The following is a 26322-nucleotide window of genomic DNA, read 5'->3' as shown; positions in this document are numbered from 1 at the left end:
TGTGTCATAGAATCACAATAAAGGAATTACCCCTGTAACTCCCATGGACGTGATCAATGTGCTAGAGTCAGATTTTAAGGACACAAAGGCAAGCGACAAAACAGTCTCACAAGAGGATCTCATCTTTTTGGACAAGCTCAAAGAGGGAATAAGGAAAAACGAACAAGGACACTGTGAGATGCCCCTGCCATTCAGACAAAGGCCACACTTACCCAACAACAGAAAGCTTGCTGAAATCAGACTCGAACACTTAAAGCGAAAGTTTAACAAGGATGAAAAGTACAAAAGAGACTATATAACTTACATGGAAGACATTATTGAAAGGGGTGATGTCGAAGAAGTACACAATGAAGGAAAAAAGGTGAACAATGGTACATTCCCCATCACGGGATTTATCACCCCAAAACCCACTAAACTTCGTGTTGTGTTCGATTGTTCAGCCAAACACAATGGTACAAGTCTAAACGATCATCTTCTCCAAGGGCCAGACCTGATTAACAATCTAACAGGCATCCTCCTACGGTTCAGACAACATCCCATTGCTCTAATGTGTGATATAGAGAAGATGTTCCACCAGTTTCATGTCCAGCGGTGCGACAGAGATTACCTGAGTTTTCTGTGGTGGAAAAACGGCAACACAGAGACACAGCCACGGGTACACAGAATGAAGGTACATCTTTTCGGTGCGACATCATCCCCAGGGTGTGCAAATTACGGACTAAAGTACTTAGCTAAAGAACACTGTCACACACACCCTGTAGGATCTGAGTTCATGGAAAAGGACTTTTATGTGGATGACGGAGTCACAAGCACAGACACAGTTGAAAAGGCAATACAGCTCGCACAAGAGGCCACAGAGATATGCAAGCAAGGAGGGCTCCGTCTACACAAATTTATCTCAAATAGCCCTGCTGTTCTACAAAGCATCCCGCCGTCTGAATGTGCAGTAGAGATAAAAACAAAGGATCTAACATTCAAAGACATGCCACAAGAAAGGGCCTTAGGCATCCAATGGAACGTTGAAAGGGACTGTTTCAGATTTGACAACACTTTAAAAGACCAACCAGCAACACGTCGCGGTATCTTATCGACTGTTGCATCCATCTCGATCCCTTGGCTTCCTGGCGCCATATGTGCTCCACGGAAAAAGGATCCTGCAGGAAATGTGTCACCAAGGTATCAACTGGGACGACTCCCTGCCAGAAACACTGAGGCCAAGGTGGGAGAGCTGGCAACGTGACTTTGCCAACCTAGACAAGGTAAACATAACTCGCTGTAACTTTCCTGCTAGTTTTGGAGAGCCTAAAGAATTAGAGTTGCACCACTTTTCGGATGCGAGCACAAGTGGTTATGGACAATGCACCTATTTAAGAGCCAAAAACGTTAAAGAGGAGATTCACTGTTCATTGGTAATAGCCAAAGCCCGTGTTTCTCCTACCAAGCTGACTACAATCCCCAGACTCGAGCTAACTGCTGCTGTAGTTTCAGTCTCAGTTAGTAACATGTTGAGAGAGGAACTCTGCTACGCTCAAGTCAAAGAGTATTTCTGGACTGATTCTAAGGTAGTTTTGGGCTACGTAAACAATGAGGCACGTCGTTTCCATACTTTTGTAGCGAATAGAGTCCAAAAGATTCAAAGTACAAACCCTCTGCAATGGTTTTATGTGCCATCTGAAGAGAACCCAGCCGATAGTGCATCAAGGGTAAATCAGTCACTGAGCTTCTCTCATCCAACTGGTTCACCGGACCCTCCTTTCTCTGGGTGAGGACCTGCCCACAACTCAAACTGTAGAGCTGGAACCATCTCTTGGAGATCCAGAAGTCAGAAAAACACAGACAATGTTAACCAAAGTTACAGAGACATTCAGCCTTGCAGAACGTTTGTCCAAGTTTTCGTCATTGTCCAAAGCAGTCAGAGCTGTAGCACGTCTCATAAGAAGGGCCAAGAAAATCAAATCAGATGCGCCGGCTACAGTGAGTGAACAAGAAAGTGCAGTACATGTCATCATTAAGGATGTACAAAAACAAACATATGGAAAAGAGATAAAGCTGTTAAACAAAGGCAACCAGCTCCCACATCACAACAAACTGTTCCACTTAGACATTTTCAGAGACACGGACGGTCTCATCAAGGTTGGAGGGAGACTTTCAGCTATCAAAGACTCTTTCAAACACCCTATTGTGATGCCAAAGGAACATCATGTGACCAAACTCATAATAGCTCACTGTCATGACAAAGTAAAACACCAAGGAAAATGCTTTACCATAAATGAAATCAGATCCAGTGGCTACTGGATCCCAGGGATGAGCAGAACCGTTGCTTCTTTCGTCCGTCAGTGTGTCATCTGTCGCAGACTCCAAAGCTCCGGAGGGTCAGAGAATGAGTGACCTACCTGCAGAACGCTTAGAACCCTCTTCTCCCTTCACATACTGCGGTATGGACTGTTTTGGCCCTTTTATAACTACAGAAGGCCGAAAACAACATAAACGGTATGGACTTTTATTCACTTGCTTTTGCTCCCGCGCCATTCACATTGAGCTATTAGAGGACTTATCCACTGACACATTCATTAATGCATTAAGGTGTTTCATTGCTATCAGAGGTTCAATTCGCCAAATCCAATGTGATCAGGGAACAAACTTTGTTGGCGCAAAGAATGAGTTTAAAACTGCCCTAAGTGAACTGGACACCCAAAGACTGAGTACCTATCTATCCCAAAAACAGTGCGACTTTGTGTTGAATGCACCTCACTCCAGTCACGTAGGGGGAGTGTGGGAACGCCAGATAAGAACTGTCAGAAGTGTATTGAATACTACTCTGTCACTTGCACATGGTAGACTTAATGATGCTTCATTAAGGACTTTATTTTATGAAGCTATGGCCATAGTCAATAGTCGCCCACTGACTGTAGACAACCTTAACAACCCTGACAGTTTGGAACCACTGACCCCTAACCACCTGCTCCACCTGAAATCTGGCACAACACTGCCCCCACCTGGTGCCTTCCCAAAGGAGGACCTCTATGGAGCAAAAAGATGGCGTCGTGTGCAGTTTTGACTGAGCAGTTCTGGTGCAGGTGGAGGCGTGAGTATCTGCACAACATTATTGCTAGGCAGCGCTGGCACTCACCAAAAAGGAATTTAAGAGTAGGTGATGTTGTGTTGGACATTGATGAACTGTCACCCAGAGGTGAATGGAGACTTGCCAGAGTCCTGGAGACTGTTATCGGCAAGGACGGACTTGTGAGAAGAGTGAAAATCTCCTTTGGAGATAAGAGACTGAATAACAAAGGTCAACGCAGTAATAAGCTTTCTATTGTGGAGCGTCCTGTGCAAAAGCTAATTCTGATATTAGAATGTTCATAAGCTAATTAAGAGAAATGGTTGTTGAAAATTATTCGTTGTTGTTATCCTGATATAACAAACTCTCATAATTTGGTGGGAGTGTAAATAACCATAAGTATATTTGTTGCAGAAAAAGGTCTTTTATTTTTTAAATGTTTTGTATTGAAATGGGTGTCTTCCGGTCTTCCGCTCATGCTTTTGTTTTTCTTTGGGGAAGCGTAGCCTGGTTAGTGCTTTTTATAACACATAGCTCATCGCAAGTACGGCAATAACTTTGACACAGAGCCGTGTTTAAACTTCACTTTTATACTTGCAGCCCCTCTGAAGAGGCAAAAGGTATGGTAAATCATTTGAGATATTAGCATTTTTTTTTGTTAATATGTTCGTTTTGGCGCAAATGTAAGATTTGTGTATGTGAACAATGTTAGCTGATCAGTTACATGTTTTGTATACATTTCAGCTCTTACGTTGGTGATATGGTGAACGGATTAAGGTTCATAAAGGATTAAACATCATAAAACCATCAGTAAAAGTCTCATCCTTGTTCGGGGGGCCTGCTACAATGTATATATATATATATATATATCAGTGGCGGCTGCTGGTCTTTCAAAGATGGGAAGCTCATTTTCGGCCTACATCATAAAAATTGTCCATTTATTTATACTTAAATTCTGCCCTACGTTCCTTTTCAAGAAAATGCTCTGTGACCCTGTCGTACCAACTAGGTGTCTTTTCCAGTGACGCTAGCCTAGCCTACTGTATGAATGAATGAATGAATGAACAAACAATCTAAAAAAAAAAAGATATTAAACTCGACGGAGGAAATGTGGGAATTAGGTTAAACTGAAACAAGGAATGTGGTATAATAGGGTTGTCACGATACCATAAAAATGTCTTACGATACTATACCAGCTTAATTTATAATTCAATTCTACAAAATGAATCAAAAATTAATAAATAAATAGATGTAAGTGAAAATAGACAATATTATTCAATGAATACTTAATGTGAATGAATGGCTAGCTATTGTTATCCATGAAATGATCTAAACAAAACTCATCTTAGCACTGCACAGAAGCTGCATGAAGTGACATTTAGATGTGGCATTTATTCATTTAGACTGTATTTATAATTGCATAAATAATGTTATGAGATTAATGTTTTAAATACTAAATTCTGAATATAGAAATATGTTGGAAAATAATGTAATATGCCTACTTTTAGACGGGAAACTTAAAAACGGCCAGCAGGTGGCAGACGTTCGTTATTGAATCACTGAGTCATTCAAATGATTCTTTCAAAACGGCTGAATCCTTCAGGAGTGAATCAAATGACTGTTTTTATGAATGGCTCAGTGAATCAGTGATTCTCCCAAGACAACGCGGATTTGGATCGAACACAGAAACGAACCAAAAACAGCTCTTGCTCGTGTCGTATTGCCTAAGTGTCAGGAGCATTTTTTTGCTCGCATATCTTGATAAGCTTGATCATAATTTCCGAGTTAGCAGCATGTATATTAAAACATAACATTATAAATGAATAAAAAAAATTGATTGATAAGAACCAAGTGCAAAGCCGCTATGGGACTGAGCTCGAATAGCTTCAGCGTCAGCGACTTTTTATAGGGTACAAAATCGCTGTCAATCAAAAGGAGATCAGACCCTCCAATCACCATTGTTTCTTGACAGACCGCTCACAGACGTCATCACGTGAACAACATCTGAATCCACGTAACGTAAAATAATTCAGTTAGATGATTATAATTTTATGTTATGTGAGGTCTTTTATTTATTTTTTTGCGATTATTTTGCGGTTAAATGACGAATTATGCAGGATCACAAAAATGCGACATTTTGTTTATTTTGCATTGCATTCAGCGATCGCGGAATCGCGAAAAACTGGAGGGACTGCCTGTTTCAACAGATCAATTACAAAGCAGATTAACAGTCCACCACCAAGGGTGTCACTCTGCCAATGTCAGGACTGTCAGATGTTGCATTACATAATAAAAACCCTCCAAAAACTCATTTTCTACCTGTTCTGTCTGTGATTTTATATAGCTCTAAAAAGGAAACTCCCTGTTTCCACAGATCCATTTACAATTCAGATTGACAGTCCACTGAGTGTCTTTATTTTTTTTAAGAACATGAAAACAAAATTATTACAGAAGAATAGGCATCAAAAACAGAAGCTCTAAAGATGGTTGAAGAACAAAAAAGACATTCACAAGACGCCAAATACAGATTAGTAATATCTTACAATAGATGTAGCTTTTACATTTTTCACAACTTTAAGAGACTTCATTAAAAACGTGAGTTCGTTAGAGAAACCCTTGTATAAAGGAGGAGATTTTGACAATCTACATTTATGAATGAAAAATTTGCCATTCAGGATGATAAAGTCCACTGAGTGTCACTGGGCCAATGTCAGGATTGTCTGATGTTGTATTACAAAACACATGACCAGTTTTGTCTTTGAATTTGGATAGCTCTAAAAGGAAACTCCCTGTTTGATGTTTTGTAATTTTGTACTGGAAAAGCAAACTGCCCTGACATTGGCTGAGTAACACTCTGGAGTGGTGTACTGTTAATCTGAAGTGAAACTGTTTTGTGGAAACAGGCAGTTTTCTTTATAACTAAATAAATTAAGATGAAAAGGATGTATACATAAAAAAAAAATAATAATAATAAAATTTAGTTTTTTAATTTTTTTTTAATTTTGCTTTTATTTTGTAATTTCACATCATACAGTTGTGGAAGGGCCCTTCATGAAGTGATTTAGGTGTTCACTTTCATTTGGTGCCTCACTACAAATGGTGTCCCCTTCCCGAAGCACCCTTCAAGGGTTAATGTGAGTATAAATATAAATAAAATACTTAGTTATTAGTGAATGAGACCCATTGCAGAAAATTGTTTGTATACACTACACAATGTGATGCTTAATTCAAAATACAGGTATAACTCCTGTATAAAACCATTACGGAAAATTGCTTTACTAACACATTTCATCTGGGCTATATTTTTATGGATATGGGCCATATCTTTTCTTAGAGTGTGCTACTGATTGCATAATAATCCATAGTCCAATTCTCAAAATAATCCAACTCTTACCAGCACACAGTAGCCCCTGGTGATCATCATGAGAGCAGTTGTGCTTCTGATGTGATGTTGGACAGAGGTGAATCTGAGATTCATTTCCTCTGCACTGAATCTCTTGTGTCCACATCTGAGTGTCTCCTTTGTCAAAAGCAGCTGCTCCCAGCACCTGTACAGGAGCCCCACAGTCCAGCTCTCTACACACAACCTCTGCATCCTGCTGGTCAAAGGCAGCAGCACACATTGAAACCCAGCTGTTCCCACGAAGAACCTCTACTCCGCCAGAGCAAGGAGAATCTCCAACAAGCCTGACACCTGAAGTAGCGAGAGAATATAAAACTGTCACTAAAAATATAAGGCATGTGGATCAATACTGAAGCAATAATAAGTTGAATTTTGAAACAGCTCACCTGCGCAAATGACTCCAGCATCTGTATAATGATTACAGTCATAATCAAGCCATTCTGCTGAACCACAGTTCTTTAGTGTAGACTCTGATCCAGTGCACATGACAAAATTAATCCAGATTGATCCTGATCCTGGTCCAAAATAAGCATCACCCAGAGCATCTACAGGTTCTCCACAGTCCAGCTCTCTACACACCACTGCAGCTTCAGTCATATCCCAACCATTATCACAGACTGTCCTCCACTGACCTCTATGAAGAACCTCCACTCTACCAGCACAGCGACTGTTGCCACCAACCAACCTTACATTCACACTGTCTGTATAGTAAATACAGAAAGAAAGAGATGAAGAGATAGACATAAACAGAGAAAAAAGAGAGTTAATCATACAAAGAGAGGGGAAAATATTTCATACAGAGATTTGAAAGATTTGACGTTGGATTTCTGTAAAGTACAAGAAATATGCTCCAACCTGCACACACCAGCCCAACATCACTGTCATTAGAACAGTTGTTTATATGCAATGGTGATGTTGGACAGAGGTGAATCTGAGATTCATTTCCTCTGCACTGAATCTCTTGTGTCCACATCTGAGCGTCTCTTTTGTCAAAAGCAGCTGCTCCCAGCACCTGTACAGGAGCCCCACAGTCCAGCTCTCTACACACAACCTCTGCATCCTGCTGGTCAAAGGCAGCATCACACACTGACATCCACGACTGATTATGAAGTATCTCTAAATGCCCAGAGCAGCGAGAACCTCCAAGCAGCCTGACACCTAAAAACAATAAATATGAATTCATAAAAGCATGAATGAAACTAGCATTATTTAACAAAATTATGTTTTGAGGTTACCTGAGCAGATTACTCCAGCACTTTTACTTTGACACAACTCATGAAAGCCCCATGTTACTGATCCACACCTTTTAAGTGTAGACTCAGATCCAGCACACAATGCATTATTTATCCAGAATGATCCTGATCCTGGTCCAAAATCGGCATCACTCAGAGCATCTATAGGTTCTCCACAGTCCAGCTCTCTACACACCACTGCAGCATCAGCCAAATCCCAACCATTATCACATACTTGTCCCCACTGTCCTCTATGGAGAACCTCTACGGTCCCACTGCAGGGAGTGTTACCACCAATCAACCTCACACTCACTATGCCTGTGAATGTAGAAGAAAAAGAAAAGGGAAAAAAAACTAGAGGAAATTCATTCATTCATTCAAAAAATAAAATTATTTCCTATTGTAATAGTCAACACATACCAGTACACAGCAGCTCAACATTGTTTTTGTAAGAGCAGTTGTATTTGGGTGTGAATTTTAAAGATGTTGGGCAGAGATGAATCTGAGATTCATTTCCCCTGCACTGAATCTCTTGTGTCCACATCTGAGCGTCTCCTTTGCCAAAAGCAGCTGCTCCCAGCACCTGTACAGGAGCCCCACAGTCCAGCTCTCTACACACAACCTCTGCATCCTGCTGGTCAAAGACAGCGTCACACACTGACATCCAGGTCTGATCATGAAGTATCTCTAACCTTCCAGAGCAGCGAGAAACTCCAACTAGCCTGACACCTGAAAGAACACAGATGATTATAGTTTTTCTTTTTGCAACAAAAACCTTATTTATATATAAAATAATTTTTACAGACATAAATATGTTCATTTAAAGAGGTCAACATTTCACTTTTGAAACCAGTAAATTGGAATCGGAAATGGCACTAATAATTTCATACATATTAATAAGTAAAGGAAAAGGTAAGAGCAAACCAAATTTGATATAATGTTCCAAGCATTTATAATCCAAGTTCGGTTCTAGAGAGCCGCAGCAGTTAGATACACATATAAGAGAAAGAGAAGTGCTTTCTCCTCCTTGAACAACTTATGAACAACATATTCTTTAACACTAACACAAGACAATATAAACCGAGTTCCGGAAATGTTGGGACGTTTTTTAAATTTGAATAAAATGAAAACCAAAAGACTTTCAAATCACATGAGCCAATATTTTATTCACAATAGAACATAGAGAACATAATAATAAATGTTTAAACAGAGAAATTTTACACTTTAATTTTTTTATTTCAAATTTGATGCCTGCTACAGGTCTCAAAAAAGTTATCTTAGTAGTGAAGATGGGCAGAGGCTCTCCAATCTGTGAAAGAGTGTGTAAAAAAATATTGTGGAATACTTTAAAAACAACGTTTCTCAACGTCAAATTGCAAAGGCTTTGCAAATCTCATCATCTACAGTGCATAACATCAAAAGATTCAGAGAAACTGGAGAAATCTCTGTGTGTAAGGGACAAGGCCAAAGACCTTTGTTGGATGCCCATGGTCTTCGGGCCCTCAGATGACACTGCATCACTCATCGGCATGATTCTGTCATTGACATAACTAAATGGGCCCAGGAATTTCTTCCAGAAACCACTGTCGGTAAACACAATCCACCGTGCAATCTGCAGATGCCAAATAAAGCTCTATCATGCAAAAAGGAAGCCATATATGAACATGGTCCAGAAGCGCTGTCGTGTCCTGTAGGCCAAGGCTCATTTAAAATTGACTGTTTCAAAGTGGAAAAGTGTTCTATGGTCAGATGAGTCCAAATTTGACATTTTTGTTGGAAATCACGAACTCTTCAGCAGCTAGAAACCTATATCAGGCAAGAATGGGACCAAATCCCAACACCACAACTCCAGAAACTCATAACCTCGATGCCCAGACATCTTTCAACTGTTTTGAAAAGAAGAGGAGATGCTACACCATGTTAAACATGCCCCCGTCCCAACTATTTTGAGACCTGTAGCAGGCATCAAATTTGAAATGAGCTCATTTTGTGCATAAAATTGTAAAATTCCTAGTTTTCATTTTATTCAAATTTAAAAAACGTCGCAACATTTTCGGAATTCGGGTTGTATATCAAAAATATTGATCCATATTTCTTCTAATGTCTGTGTATACTTTAATACCATCAAACATGTCTTGACTTTATTTTTTTCATGTTTCTTTATTGCTCCTTTATTGTTTCTTTATCAGAGTGTCAAAAATTAAGCACTCCTGCAAAACTGTATTGTCATAGTTCTACTCAAGAGGATGTCTCAAGCTATTTCACTGTCAACAGTAAAGATTAACTCCTAAAAATGCTGATATTTAGCTCTTAAAGGGCTCTACGTAGAATTCAGAAACCCTTGTTATAAGTGACACTGGTGGCCATTAAGTAAGCTGAGGTCAGCAACTTATTGCCCATGCTCTTGCACACTCTCCAGAACCAGGAGCCGGACGCCTGATTGCCTTACAGCAGAGCTCTCCAACCTGAGTTGGATGCATCTGTCGTAACCACCTTCCTCTTGGAGGTCAGTCCCAACCGTACGCCGGACTGAAACAGGCGTGAAGTTATCCAAGGGGCCACAGCTTTGATACAGCGATGGTTTTCCTTGATATAAAAGTGGCCCAGGAGCCAAGCGTGGGACGGGAATCTGGGTTTGAGCTGAAATTGGAGAGGCTGCATGTGAAGCAGGCCCAAGGGAATCGCAGAGGAGGCGGCTGCCATGAGGCCGAGCAGCCTCTGGAAAACCCTGAGGGGACGAGACGTTCCCGGCTTTAGGGATGCCGCCAGTCGCTGAATAGTCGGGGACCGTTCCGACGTGACCCAAGCCAGCATCTGGCAGAGTACAAAATCGTCCCCAGAAAGACCACTCGCTGTCTGGGGAACACATGTCTCTTCAGAAGGTTGATGTTCAACCCGAGACATTCCAAGTGGCTGAGTAACAGCACTCTGTGAGTGAATAATTCCCATTCTGATCTGTCCAGGATCAGCCAGTCGTCGAGTATGCAGATTCCCATCTGCTTCAGAGGGGAAAGAGCCGCGTCTATGTACTTCGTAAAAGTGCGAGGGGCCAGAGACCGTCCAAATGGTAGGACTGTATATTGGTAGGCCACTCCCTCGATCGCAAATCTCACAAATCTTTCAGATCCACTGTTAAAAACCAGTCCTCGGTGCAAATGTGCACGAGCATCTCTTTGATAGTTAACATCTTGAACGGCCAGCGCATAAGCGAGCGATTCAGATATCTGAGATCCAAAATTGGTAATGGAGATCCGCCTTTTTTTTGGGAACGAGGATGTAGCGGCTGTAAATGTCTGACTTGCTGCTCGCTGGTGGTACTATTTCTATAGCACCTTTTGCAAGCAGTGTTTGCACTTTGTGTCGGAGAACGTGTTCATTGTCCTAAACCGAAGTGTGAATAATACCTCTGAAACAAGGTGGCCTGCGAGCAAACTGAAGCAATTAGCCTTGTTGAATTGTTTTTAGAACTCAACTTGACACGCCCAGTATGGCTGCCCAGGCCTTGAACCGGGATGCAAGTGGATCTAATTTTGCGAATGAAAGCTCGCCGCGAGGGGGCGGGGAACTGATATTCACGTGTGCAAGTGTGGGAAGAGGTAATTTACTCTCTTGAGTATGTGGGTCCGCTCTCACAGCGCTAAAATATTCAGGTACGCGCGGGACCTGCAGGGCGTGATCTGTGGGAACCAAAACTCCATTGCTCAGAGGTGTTCGGAGGAATGGAGGGTGAAAGCGAGCTGTTTTTCAGGGAGTTCTGGCCGAGGCGAGAACCGACCCTCTCCTCTTCCTTTCTGATGGGTCAGGATGGCTTCTGGGGCTCAGGGTCCAGCACTAGTCGAGGGCGTGGGCCTTGGCGCTTTGGAGGAAAACGCTTTGCTGCCTGGGGACGCTAATGAAGCCCAAGCTCAGACTTCTGAGGCGGCGTGGACTTTGCAGGCTGAGTGGATGGGGCTTTCTGGCGACTAGCAGCCGCAGCACTTGCGACGTCTTCTAAGCCTCTGAGAAGCGCTGTGCAAACCCGTCCACAGCGGGGCCAAAGAGGCCCTTCGGCGTGACCAGAGAATCAAGGAAGGCCATCTTCTCAGTGTCCCTTATTTCAGTGAGATTCAGCCAAAGCTGGTGCTCCAACACCACCAGACTGGCCATGGTCTTGCCGATTGCCTGAGCAGTGGCTTTTTGAAAGTATTCTGATGTTGGCCAGACTCGTCCATATCACGAAGAAGTATGGCATGAAACACTTGTAGGACTGCCATCGTATGCAGCGTCGATCCGGCCTGACCGCCGCTGCATACGCCCTGTTGGCCAGAGCCGAAGTGGTCCTGCAGGGCTGGGCCTTTAATCCCAAGGCGGAGAGTGTAGCACCCTGGCTTAAGAAATGTTGGACTCTTCGACTGATTATTCATAATGAGCTTTATTTAAAGGTCCGTCACCGTAGATTTGCAGTAATCACCGTCAAATGCCATAAGAAATCACAAATCACCGTAAGAGCTTTGTATAAAGAAAACAAAGAAAACATAATATAAACAAACATACATCAAATCAAATGCTAATAACCATACTACATTACAAAAAAGGAAATCCAAAAAAATACAGATAATGTCAATATTTGACCTTATTCTCCATTTAAACCAGGAGCTAAATCTTTGAAGTTCTCTTTAACCGTAAACCTTTGAATGAAATCGACCATGTGTGTCTTAGCTGCACTCCGTACTAAAATGCTTTGAGCACGCCACAATATATCCGCATACGCGGATGAATATCAAAATAAAAGACTTTGCTACCACAAGACATAAAAACCCAAAAATCCAACATTTAAACATAGTACACACTATGATACTAAAATAGACAACGTAATTGATTTTCAAATTTTTTCATACTCCTTAAATGATTTAAGTAAACAATATAAAAGAAAATAACATAACCAAATCATTAACAGAGAGCAGACACAAGTGAGCAGCTACTGCCTCCTCCAGAGGGGGGAGATTGCTATAGCCTTTTTCCTCAGCGCCATCAACGGTGGTGAGAGCTGCTGAAAAGGAGGAGCTAAGTCGGGCCGAATAGGGGTCAGTTCTTCATGAACTGCAGGCAAGAACGCTGGCAGGAAGGTGGTTGACGGAATACCGGCAGAAACCACTTGTCTAAAAGGCCATGGGGAGGCTCATCTGGATTCAGCCACTCGAGACCCAGATCCTCCCCCGCCATGGTTGGGAAGAAGGGAGGGCTTCGGACTCCTCACCGAAAGCGTACCATTCTTCAGTGTCTGATGCCATCAAGGACATTGAGTCATTGATGGCAATCTCTTCCTCAGAGGCACCAAAGGAAACCAAGCCACTCGCTGCAAAGGAGGGGTGTTGATCCTCTTGAGCGAAGAGGATCAACGGGGGAGGATCATGGCGGGGGAGGATCTGCGAAGCACACTGGCGCAACGAGGCAGAGCGGGGAGAGGGGGGCACATGGGCGCTGGGCCGACGTGACACTGCTCACACTCGTTGAGAGAGAGCCGCATGCAGAACATGCAGCGGGAGTCAAGCCTGTATTCCTTACCAGTAAATAGCAACAGTAACCAAAGTAATATCCAAGATGGCAATGTCTATCACTTTTTGACACAAGAGTCCAAACAAGCCACAAGTTCATCCGTCAAATCTTCATTAACTGACAGCAGCTTTTATATTTGGATGAAGAGCGGAGCATTTAAGTCGCGCATGGAAGAACACAAAACTGAAAGCTCTGGTGGAGAACAGTGACTGGATCTAAAACCTTCAGATGACACACATCTGCGTCGCTGTAAGTAACCGAAAGCACACATGAAAACCTGCAACACACAGTAGACACGCATTTGTGCAGTGCAGAGCTGCTGTCATTGTATTATATGGACAACTAGTTCAGTCCGGTTCCGTTCACATAGTACGGGTTTTCTGAGAATGTGGTTGTGAGTCCTACAATTTTGCTGGTGTGAGTTTGGTTATAGAATGCGGTTGTCAATCCTGTAAGTAACCATACTGTGTGTGAACTGCTCGGTCCAGCAGATTTGCCTTATAAATTAATTATTGGGAAGATCAGGCCCTTTCTATCGGAACACGCTAGACAACTCCTTATTCAAGCTCTTGTTCTGTACAATTTTCAGTGCTCTCTTGGCAAGTCTTCCAGCCAGTTCTATCAAACCTCTGCAAATAATCTAGAATGCTGCAGCAAGAGTAGTCTTTAATGAGCCAAAAAGAGCACATCACACCGCTGTTCATCAATTTTCACTGGCTACCAATAGCCGCTCACATAAATTTCATTTTGTACTTGAATTTCAATTTGCACTGATGTTTGCCTACAAAACAATCACTGGCTCTGCACCTCTTTACCTAAATTCAGACTTATGTGCCCTCCAGAAGCTTGTGTTCTGCAAATGAACGGCACATTATAGTGCCATCCCATAGAGGCACAAAATCAATTTCACTGACTTTTACCTTAACTGTTTGTTCCATAGACTTCCCTCCTGGTGGAATGACCTGCCCAACTCGATCCAAGCACCTGAGCCATCTTCAAGTATCTCTTCCATCTTCTATTCTATCTGCTTGTTTTCTTTTTATTTATTATAAAAACATGAAATTTTAACACTAACACTTATTATATAAAAAAACTTGACCTTCTAACACTAGCACTCTCTATTCTATTTCTATTTTATTTACTTGTTTTCTTTTATTTATTATGGATAAAAAAACTTGACCCTCTAACACTAGCACTCTATTCTATTTCTATTCTACTTGTTTTTTATTACAAAAAACTTGTCACTAATATTCTCTATTCTTTTTCTATAGTACAGCATCTACTCGTTTTCTTTTTATTAAAATAACTTGTCCCTCTAAAACAAGCTCTCTCTATTTCAATTCTATCTACTTTTCATCGTTTTTGTTTATTATTTAAAAAATTTTATTTATTTTTTTGATTTCCTGTTTTGATCTCACACCTATGGAAGCCCATTTCCGCCACTGAAAAAAATAAAATAAAACAAGGTAATTGCGACTTTTTATCTCACAATTCTGACTCACAATTTCTGTGGTGCACACAGCTTTCAGACACAACATTCTTCATTTCTTTATATTTCTGAGTTTGAGGCAGCTTCTATCGCGTTATTTTAATAACAGGTGTCAAGTCAAAAACTTATTATTGTAACACCATTATTGCTAGCTCATCGGCAGCTTTATTTCCAAAAATCCCTTTATGTGCTGGTACAGCAGAATCCGACTGTCCTTCAAGAGCATAATACTTCATTCATCAGAACTAAGTGACTTACGAGTAGATGTTGTTACTGATGATGCCAACCCAGAACATCACAAGGCCTACTCTGTACGTCATGCTTTATTTCATCTAGCCATAATAATCCTATAAAACTATAATAGTAGCCCAACTCATTTTATAGGCCTACTGCAAAGTTTATCATCAACACAAATACACACGGTTCAGCTAACTAAACTCTGTTAGCTAAACTCTGCAGGGCTGTGGTCCTCAAGGAACTGAATTTTGCACCCCTGAATTAGATGGCATTTATCTGGAATATAGGCTATAGGCTTCCTGTGTTTGTACATTTTCATAAATGTTTTCCTGAATATGCTTCTTAGATTTTACACTACCTAGTTTACAGCCAGAACTGCAACCAATGAGACCAACTTATATACAACATTACATTATTATTGTTTATAGAAATGATAATTTAATCACAGAAGTGTATGTATGTATGTATGTATGTATATATATGTGTATATATATATATATATATATATATATATATATATGAAAAGTTCAGATGCAAAAGCCTCTAAGTGCTATCTGAAATTTTCTTCTAAAATGAGCATTTTCTCAGGTACAGGTTCTTTTCATTGTCATAAAAGTGAAATACCTGAACATAAACATAGAAAAATGCTCATTTTAGAAGAAAATTTCAGATAACATTACCTGAAAAATAAGGGTTTAAAATTGTACCTTTTGGGTACAACAGCTTGTCCAAGCTGTTGTACCCAAAAAGGTACAATTTTAAACCCTTATTTTCTGTGTGTAGAGGCTTTTGCATCTGAACCCTTCATATATAATTGACTAAATAATCATTTTAAAAATACTTAAAATAATAAATAATGAATCCTTAATTTGAAGCTGAGTGCTTGCGCGGTGCATTATGTGATTGAAAGCGGCACAGAGCAAGCGTTGAGAGCGGCCGAGAGCGTCAAAAATTTGGGCATTCCTCGACTTTATGCAAATATAGAGCGAAAAACGCCAGGGGACAACCGATCGCTGTGAAAAGAGAAAGATGAAACGCAAACAGGGTATAACATTAGGCTTGTTTGAGATGAGCAAAATCTGCGCAGAACCGATCACCGCGAGATGCATGCCGGTTAGAAAAGTGTTCGAGTTACGTCCGCCTTGCTCTGATATCATGCTGACATGTGCCAAAAAACTCTCGCGACGGCGAGGCAGCTGTGTCGGATTGAGCAGTCGCGCGCAGTTGCTCTCCACCGACTGCGCTGATCAAAAGCAAGATGGGAAACGACTGACTTACGACACAGCTTAATGCTCATTGGTTCAGACAACCGTGATGCTGCGTTCTCTTCTAAAATGTTTTATTTTTAAAATCTGATTTCATGCAATTATGTATCTAAATTATGCATGAATATTTCCAAACACTATGACACTACGATCTCCGTGTGAGATATGTGATTGTTGTCATATTTCTATAAAAATCTAAAATACATGTTTGTATTAAAGTAAAAATGAATGCTAAATATGCCTTTCCTATGGAATTAAATAGCAAGCACTTTGAGTGTCTTGTTCATCATATTTATTTTTATATAAAGGCAACAGAACTGAAATGATATCATGTTTATCAGCAGCACAGCATATGAGTGAGAGCGATATTTGCCTTTGATCTAGTAGGTATCTGTTCTTCTTCGAGAGGTCAGAACTGTCCGTCTTGACTGCGCTTATTTCGAGATGGTCCTCACTGCAGAACACAAGATCCAGAGGGTGGAGTTGGATCTAGATCCAACTCCTCCCACCTTACATAGACCTAAACCTACCCGTCTCCAACCCCTGATCCATAAACCCACCCATCCCCACCCCTAAACCTACCAATCTCCACCCCCTGGATGTGGATCCAACTCCGCCCCCTGGATCTTTGTTCTGCAGTGAGGGGCTACTGCTTATTTCACTCCTCCCCTCACTGCAGCCTATCAAGCGCATCTCAAACAAGCCTACTGTTTTTAGAGGTGTGCTCTGCTCTAAATTTGACACGCCCCAAAGCAGTTGTAGCGTTAACGTCCCTACACAGCCGGCAGGCGTGAATAGCTTAAAAAATCACTAAGATTAAACATGTCAAGTAATTATATGTCCACCCTGCCTGCCATAGAGTGTGAAAGATACATCCACAAACTTAATTTTGTTAATTTAAAAACTTGTCCCTTCATTCTCCCAGCGTCAAATTGGTGTAACAACCCCACCCAGTGGCCAGAGGTGTCTTACCCGGACATTTACTTGTACCTCATCGAGTCACCAGGTAAGCCAATGAATGATTTTACTTCGTATTTGAAAGTAAACATCTTTAAATGTATATATTATGTCTTTATTTAGAGTACTGAGTGCTTTTCTGTCCAGCCATACAACTAGCCTGGCTTAGCTTTCGATAGCATCATCCGTAATTCATGATATTTCCATAACAGCAAGATATGGATGATGATGGCAGGTAGCCTGGGCTAGTAATTTGGGTTTTTACAAACATTATTGGTGCACCCAACCACACAACAACTCTTTGGCATGTTCAGGGGCGTACATTTCATCTGAAAGTAGGGGGGGACAATAAACGTAAAATTTCTCAAGAGCAATTTTTGAAGGGAACACAAGGTTTATCGCCGTGTTAGTTGTAGTGGGTGAGCTACGGTATTAAGCTTGTTAACCTTATAATCGCTCATAGAAAATACATCGGATGTCATAATTTTTTTGTCATGACTAATTTATTAATAATCCAGCATCATCTGTATTAAAGAGAAAGAATCATTTCACCCGATGTTTAAAGAGAATAAAACAGCCTTGACAGCCTACTTACACATAACTAGCTTGCTCTCTCTCACCGGACTCGTGTGTGTATCGGTAAAGAAGGAAAGCAGGCAGTGGACCAAACCACTGTGAGGAAATGGAGGGGGGAATCGAAACATTTCTGAACTTAAAACTTTGTTTTGCGTTTATTTTGTTTTACTAATCACACAATTATTTTAAGTATATGTCCATTATATTATTTTCAATACACAGAGTCGCTTGTAATTATATTTTTAGGGGGGACAAGCCCGTCCCCCCCGGGATTTAAGCCTACGGGCATGTTGTAAGGTTAGTCCACTTCCTCAAAAAAAAAAAAAAAAAATTGTCCACTTCCTCGATCCGATACTGAATGGTGGTTTGTTTTCCCCTATCCTGGAATACACTATGCTATTTTTGCCCCAATTTTCCCCCGATTTTACAGTCTGAACAAGTTGACCTTAGTTGAGGAAAGTCGGAGCCAGTCAGCAGATTACAGCTGACAGATTCCACAGAAAATCGCGTAGTGTATGATGGTCACAGACTTCTATTTTTTTAGCTTCAGACTTTGATTCTATCCAGTCGGAGGATATCAAACATGTTTGATATTTTCAGCCGATTTTAGAATACATATGTTTTCATTTGTCATGCGTCTCCTAGCAACAAGGCGCACGTTTCTGCAGTGAGTTTGTTGTGATCTGAACAACTTTAAAGTCTGGTAGTGTATGATCTTCAGTCGCATAGTGTATGATGCCCAGTTTTCCTTTGTCACTATTTACATAGTCGGTAAGTGTATGATGCCTAGTGTTTTTAAAATCTGTTCAGATTTGAAAAATCGTGTAGTGTATTCCAGCCTAGTGAATCTGTTCAGAGACATTCTATGACGTTGCGCCTGTTGTGAGTATCAACCATCGAAGTTCAGTTCCAATTGTACATGCACAGAGCGCTATTTAGAACTTCCGGATAAAGATAAGCCAGCTCGTAATCTTCCGGTGAAGCTCATTTTATATGTGCTATATATAGGTAGAGACTCTCACAGAAACATCTCCTGCCTCATTCTTACCAGAAACTGAGAAACAAAATAATTGCAACATTGTAAATAATGATTGTGGAATTAACATACAGTTTCATGTTATTAAAGAACATATAATTTTATATGCAGAGTCCAGGAAAGTACCCACGTCAGTATAACTGTGCATTTAAATGCTGACAAATAAACACTATCATAGGCAGTTAGATTAATCTCTTAAACGACGTAATGGTATTCTCGATTAATCAATATCTTACCTTCAAAGCCATGAACACATTTTTAAAATCATATAAAATTTTAAGCCATTTATGGTTTCTCATTTCTGTGTGGTAAAATTCCCATTATTAAAGGTTCAGCTTTCATTCATGAAGATGACATGAAGAAATATGCTAAAACGGGTCTCGTGAAAAATAGACTTTTAAGATGAAAATGAAATTACCGTTATAACCAAGAGATGGCAGTATAGGATCACTCATTGGCTGCAGCTGCCATTTCAACTTAGTTTTTCACGTCTTTTGATTTATTATAAAATAAATATTATAACAAATTTAGTACTTTGTCGCACTGAAGTATAAAGTAGGCTATAGCAAGTGCAGGAAGTCACAAATTCACAGTCAAATACAAATTAAATAAGTTGGTATAACAAATAAATAATGCATTCAGTATTTTGAAATGTTTAGATTTAATTTAAATAACTAGGCTACATCGTTTAAGTTTTATCCAACACAGACCTGTAGTTTTGTTAGTCTGAATTTAGTCTGAATCACTTAATGCACAGCTTTATTTTGACATCGGCTCGTCAGGTGATTCATTCCGTCGCCGCTGTCAATCATAGCAATGACTCGCAGCTTGATTTAATAACGGATTCCCTCGCGTAAGTTTAACATTCGCATTTTGTCAGTTATTCATTCAAATGAAGACGACAACGTTCATTTTCTGGTTGTCATACACTCATTAAGTTACAGTTTACATCTGCTCAAGCAGAACGTTAATGTTATCTTGTGCTTTAGCAAGGTATCTCTGGTTAAAACTAGCTAACGTTAAAGTTAGTGAGTCCATGCTAATGTACAAACTTAAATAGCGGACTGTTCTCGCGTCTTGTACAGTGTAGGTCAAAAACACACAAACGTAGGTCTATATTTCAGTGCCTCTGCATATTAAACTGGTTAAATGTACATTTAATTTAATCGTAGCCTGCAATACATGAACAGTGTTGATCCTGCATGTTGTCATCCACGATCGTGACCGACCTTAATATGAGACTTCTCCCGCTTACATTGTGATCTGTAAACCCTCGCTTCGAGTTACCCACCGTATTTATTTTATAAATCCCTCCATAGAATATTTAATTCCCATTTGGTGGCCTTCTGTGTCCAAAATTGTGCAAAAAACATCGTGGGACAAGGTTTTCACACTGCAGCTGTCATTGAAAGACAGTGAGCAACTCCGTTTGTTTGTCCGAGGGAGCAACAGTAACTAAGGGGGGCGGGGCTTACCGATAGGTCAATTCTCAAGAACACAAGTACAGAGGACACATGAAAGTGCCCAGATGTGTACTTGATATCGAGGATGCATTGAGTGCAGACTTGAGAGAATCGAGCCGTTAGAAATCCCAGAAGACGCTGCGGGCGGCCGGTGTACGGAAGCCTGTGAGCTTTAAACTCGCTCTCGCAAATACTTGATGGCTCTTGAAGTTGAAAGTAAACATTTATCGATTTCTTTTGCTTAATTTTAATGAAGTGTTTTTTTTTATAGAAGTTTGCTATGTACAGTGGTGTATTGGCATCAACATTCATTCTGACAGAGGAACTGTTCAGTGGTCATGTTGAGATGCCTTCAGATCACCATACTCAACAAATTCATACCCAGATAGCACACGTACGTCTGCAAGATGTCTGTTAAAGATCTCTTGATCTGGAAAGCATCTGCTGTCTATAAACGTCTGACAGACGTCTGTAAGATGTCAGTTTTACATACATTCTAAATCATAAACATCTTAAAGACATCTAATAGACGTCTATTTGACATCTAAAAGGAGACGTCCTATAGACGTATTGCAGATGAGCAAACACCCTAAAAAATACGTCTTGCAGATGTAAATGCAGACGTCAAATAGACGTCTCGGAGATGTACGTGTGCTATCAGGGTAATGTTTTTATCTATTTTTTTTTTATTTATTATTATTTGTGTTTTGCTCTGTTTACTAATTCTGAATACAGATCCATGTATATTTATATAACTTTAAGGCGACTGGTATAGTGGTCTGTTTGCGTCTCCGTGTGGTCCTGCTTGGTACTGCAGCTTGACTTGTAGGTATTTATATCCACCTTTTTCTTGAGGTAAAAATTGGCGCGGCCATTTGTAAATTCTATGGGTCTAGCTTCCGGTCTCATCGGAGTCCAGCTATTTTTAGCTGTACAAAACAGTTCGTTTTGATGCTTGATATTGAAAATTATTGTGTCTTATCGTATTATTTTAATGCATTTTCTTAATTATGAACACACTGGTTTGTAGTGCAAACATTTTTACCGTTTACTGCACGTTGTTATTCTCCTCGTTATTTACCTATAGCGGCTAATGAACCGGAAGTCTCACCCATAGGCTTACTTCCGCATTGAAGAAAAAGGTGGATAGGCTATGTATAGAAAATGGTCCAAACAAATGTAACAACATTTATTTATTTTTTTGCTGTTGCACTGTAGGCTATGTGTAAATTTTCGATTATTATTAAAATTAAAAATGAAATTGTTATTGAAAAAAGCTTGCAGAAAATATAGTTTTGTGAGAATCATCCTCAATCTTGAATTTGGTAAAACAATTTTCTTTATATAAAATGTTTCATGTCTTAATACTTTTCCTTTTGCTATACTGGGATAAATCATATTGGGATGTATGCTAAAATTTTTGGATGTGGCGCCCACCTGGAACATTTGCCACTGGTTTTTAATGCTTTAAAGAGCAATTTTAGTTTTAATGTTCTAATGGCTAGAAACGTCTGATCAACTGAATGCGCAGGTAGCAACTATGTTAAAATATTTTCATATATCTTAAAGGTCATTAGCCTACATTTTGGGCACAATACATTAAATACAGTTGCAGTCTATTTTTATTTATTTTATTATTTAAGGTGCATTGTATACTTTTATTTTGAACTAATAATAAAGTCAACTAATTGTATGTGAGAGTGTCAGTAATATCGATGTGTTCCTATTGGTCAGTGTTAGACGAGCTCAGCTTAGCCTGACAGTTATGCCGTGCTCCAGGCAACCCGTAACCTGTGTTTTTCCAACCTTCTACGCGTGAAAGTGCACTGGAATGGCAGTCAAACCTGTGACTTCCCACCCGTAAACTCGTACTAGATCGATGTACTCCCAGTTCCGCGCTCTGGCGTCCACATAGCCCGCGAAACAACAATGGCAGCCCCTACGGATGCGGTGTTTACACGTTGGACAATATAACGTTGCAATCAAATTAATAATTGAATAATAATAATAATAATAAATAATACACACACGATTATGTATTACAATGTTATGTGTCAGAAACGATAAGTATGTCGTGAAAGTATATCGCCGCATGGAAATGTTGGGCATAGCTAATGTTAAGGTAACGGGTAAACTGTGACTTGCCTGGAACGCTACAGAGTTGTGAGTCGTGGTTTAAAGTCGTGACTTACAGGCTCAAAAACCTGCCTGGAACGCAGGATTAGCCTGCTCCTGACCAGGTTAGTTTCTCAGCATAAGTTGCCACAGTGACTGAGCTTGAGCTATGGCAATTTTGCTTTCGGAAACAAAATTAAGTGAAAATAAGTCAGAATTACTGAAATAAGCCTGGCTTATTTGTGACCCTGGACCACAAAACCAGTCTTAAGTCGCTGGGGTATATTTGTAGCAATAGCCAAACATACATTTTATGGGTCAAAATTATCTATTTTTCTTTTATGCCAAAAATCATTAGGATATTAAGTAAAGATCATGTCCCATGAAGATATTTTGTAAATTTCCTACTGTAAATATATTAATTAATTTATATGAATTAAATATACAAAATTTTTGATTAGTAATATGCATTGCTATGGACTTCATTTGGACAACTTTAAAGACAAGTTTATCAGTATTTAGATTTTTTTGCACCCTCAGATTCCAGATATTCAAATAGTTGTATCTCGGACAAATATTGTCCAATCCTAGCAAAGCTTATTTATTGAGCTTTCAGACAATGTATAAATCTCAATTTGACTCTTATGACTGGTTTTGTGGTCCAGGGTCACATTTGGTAAACTCGTTTTATGAAACAGCCCCCTGATCTCACTCCAGAAGAGTAAAAAATGAAATATAAAACGATTTTACATCAAGTTACAGACGTTTAACACGTTTAACACCCGGTTTAAAATAGCCGTGTACTTAAAACAACAGGATATAAACATAGTTGATGACTAAAAATAATCATTTTATGACTCTAGACATAACTTTGTGAAGACAGTGGCATAATACTTTTTTTTAAATATCAAAACAGTAGCCATGTGCATGGGTAAATTTTACCCGCTGGCGTTTTTAGGTATACAGCGACCTCTGGCGGTTGAAGTTTTAAACAGCTTGACTAAAAAACTGGGAAACGCTGTTGGCTGTTGTGTGACGGCAATTTAACCTATTACACAAACTCGTATGTTTATCATGAGGTTGAATCCAGTTATTTATTAATCAGTTACTTTTTGATGCTTTCCTTTTCATCTTGAATAATGTGACGCTTCCATTATGCGTTTATCCAGTATCGTTGTTCCCATAGCCATGATTTAAAGGGCACCTATTATGCCCCTTTTTACAAGATGTAATATTGGCCTTGGGTATCCCCAGAATGTGTCTGTGAAGTTTCAGCCCAAAATACCCCACAGATCATTTATTATAACAGCTGGAAAATGTTATTTATGGGGATGTGTCTAACAAAGAGCTGATTTGGAGTGTATGGCTTTAAATGCAAATGAGCTGCATATTCCCGCCCCGTCTCCGTATACGTCTCTCTGCATTGCATATCTACAATAAACAGCCGGTAGAAGCAACATAACTGAGAGCGAGAGAACCAGTGTTCAGCCGTACATATGAGAAGCCAATTGCACTGAAAGTGGGACGAAACAGCGCAATTTTACAGAGCTCACGCCACGCTGACCTGTCATCGGCATGGATCAATTGACTGAGCTGTGCGACTGCGCTACCTAACGAATCTCATGCTACGAACGGCGCAAACTAATCTCACAAGCGCAGCGCTGATCAGTTAAAAATACTCAATATATGCACACAAATACGGTTAAAACACTAAGCACAATAACAACATGACATTCACAAAGGAGTCTGGACTGATACACGGATTTAGGTAGATTGTGAGGCTCATTACCTTGAAAAATGAAAGCAATCTACAGCGTCCACAGCAGCTCAGATGTTGGGAGAAAATGAATTGCTTACTTGCAAACACAGAGCACCGGGATTGCTTGCGAGACTGTCACAGGGCTGTCAATCAACCCCTGTGGCCCGGCCCTTCGAAATGTGACGTCACACTGCGTGAGTGATGGGGGTGGATTTTTATCATTGTAGGGTGGTTGTGTCCAAATACCATGTAAAAGTGGATTTTGCATAATAGGTGCCCTTTAAAGCGCTGTTTCTCTGGCATTTCCAAAGGCATATAAAATATAATATTGTGGATTGGCTTGATACAAAGTCTAATGGTCTAATGAAATCCAATTTTAAACATCCTTTTACTGTACCAATTTTTATGGCCTTTATATTTCCTATTTGAGCCAATGCAGATGAATGAAATTATTTCAGGACGAGACCACCCTGCCTGTAAAGCGAAACGTGATTGGCTATTGCGAGACTGTACTATGAGGCTGTTATCTGTTTGGCTTGAGTAGACGGTGGACGGAGTCCACGCATTTGTGGATCGTCAGCATCTTGATGCTAGAAATGTTTCAAAATGCACAAATGATTGCAGCGATTCACAAATGCATAGCGACCGATCCACAAAGACGTACGCGCCGCGATCTACAAATGCACAGCAACCGATCCACAAATGAACGCCAGGCAAAGTTGTGTTTGTGACATAAAAAGATATTTGTGAATATGTTTTTATTTGCAAATCACATTTTATTTTATTTCTTTGTGAATTTAATTCATGTTTGTGAAACTGTATGATTTATTTGTGGATCTCATTCTATTTATTTGTCAATATGATTAATTTTTATTAATCTCTTTACATTTATTTGTGAATCAGAATTAAGCAACAATTCTACCCCCATATTCTGGGGCCCTATGCAACTTGCATACTTTGCATATTGCAAAGACTGGAACTGAATGAAAAACTGTTTTTGGTAAAGAGAAACACATTTTTAGTGACAAGAGGGATTGAGAACGTTTACCTGAGCAGATGACTCCAGCATCTCTAGTATGATCACAGTAAGCTTTACCCCATCCTGCTGACCCACAGTCCTTCAGGGAGGATTCTGAACCAACACATCTGACATGGCTCCTCCAGATCGGTCCTGATCCTTGTCCAAAGTGTGCCGTAGAAAGAGCATCTACAGGTTGTCCACAGTCCAGCTCTCTACACACCACTGTAGCATCACTCAAATCCCAATTAACATCACACACTGTTCCCCACTGACCTCTATGATGAACCTCCACTCTACCAGCACAGCGACTGTGACCACCAACCAACCTTATATCTACACTCTCTGTGTAATAAACTGAGAAAATGAGACAGAGAGAGAGAGAGAAGCATATTGTGACTTAATATCTGATTGTATTGTTATCTGAAACACCATACAACAAATCCTTTTAAAATAAATAAAAAATATTTTAAGCACTTGAGAGAATTCCTGAAAGTGACCATTTTTAATCTGTTTTTCTACGTAGGCTATGTACTTACCAGCTGTGATGAGTATTACAACTGAAGACAATAAAATAAGTGTCAGGCATCTTTCCATCATCCTCAGCATGATTAACTCAACATCTAGTAAAAGATTCTCCGCACTGATGATACAGAAGTACAGGCATCCTCTTAATGAGAGAGAAAGAGTTCCAACATCCTCCAATCACACTCGCTATTACCTTATTAGACACAACAGAGGAAATCATCAAACAACTTCAGTGACAAATCAGAGGACGCTTTTCTGATTTTCTCCATATATATCAAAACTGTCAGTGCTGATGAACTCCTCCCCACATGTCAAAGACGCCTCACTGAGGGGATGCATGCACACACACACATACATATATGTATATATATATATATATATATATGTGTGTGTGTGTATATAAAAAGTATAAGACTTACAGGAGACAGGAAACTCCCAGTTTATTTACAGCATCAAAGCCCAACACCTGCAGAGACAAGATAAAAGCTCTGATAACTAATGGCAAACTAATGGCCTTAAAAATAGCTATTAGTGTATACATGTCAGCATGACATAATAAACTGTAAAATAAATTCTATTGAAAAACAGCCATTTGAAATAATAATAATAATTTTGTGAAACATTTAATCTCAATTTCAAAATAATTTC

At 39.9% G+C, this 26322-nt stretch overlaps 1 long non-coding RNA gene and 1 pseudogene across 1 annotated transcript; one reads left to right on the top strand and one right to left on the bottom strand.

The window, feature by feature from the left end:
* LOC131539564 (scavenger receptor cysteine-rich type 1 protein M130-like) overlaps window positions 1-8794 on the bottom strand; it is a 51720-nt pseudogene extending 42926 nt beyond the window's left edge.
* Window positions 8795-12876: 4082 nt separating this feature from the next.
* Window positions 12877-17223, top strand: LOC131539581 (uncharacterized). The gene is made up of 3 exons (XR_009270920.1): window positions 12877-13480; window positions 14172-14697; window positions 17148-17223. It is a non-coding gene; the product is annotated as an uncharacterized LOC131539581 (long non-coding RNA).
* The last annotated feature ends 9099 nt before the right edge of the window (window positions 17224-26322 follow it).

Source organism: Onychostoma macrolepis, chromosome 04 (assembly GCF_012432095.1).
Source record: "Onychostoma macrolepis isolate SWU-2019 chromosome 04, ASM1243209v1, whole genome shotgun sequence".
NCBI classification, from domain to species: domain Eukaryota; kingdom Metazoa; phylum Chordata; class Actinopteri; order Cypriniformes; family Cyprinidae; genus Onychostoma; species Onychostoma macrolepis.
This window is presented reverse-complemented; position numbering and strand designations above follow the sequence as displayed.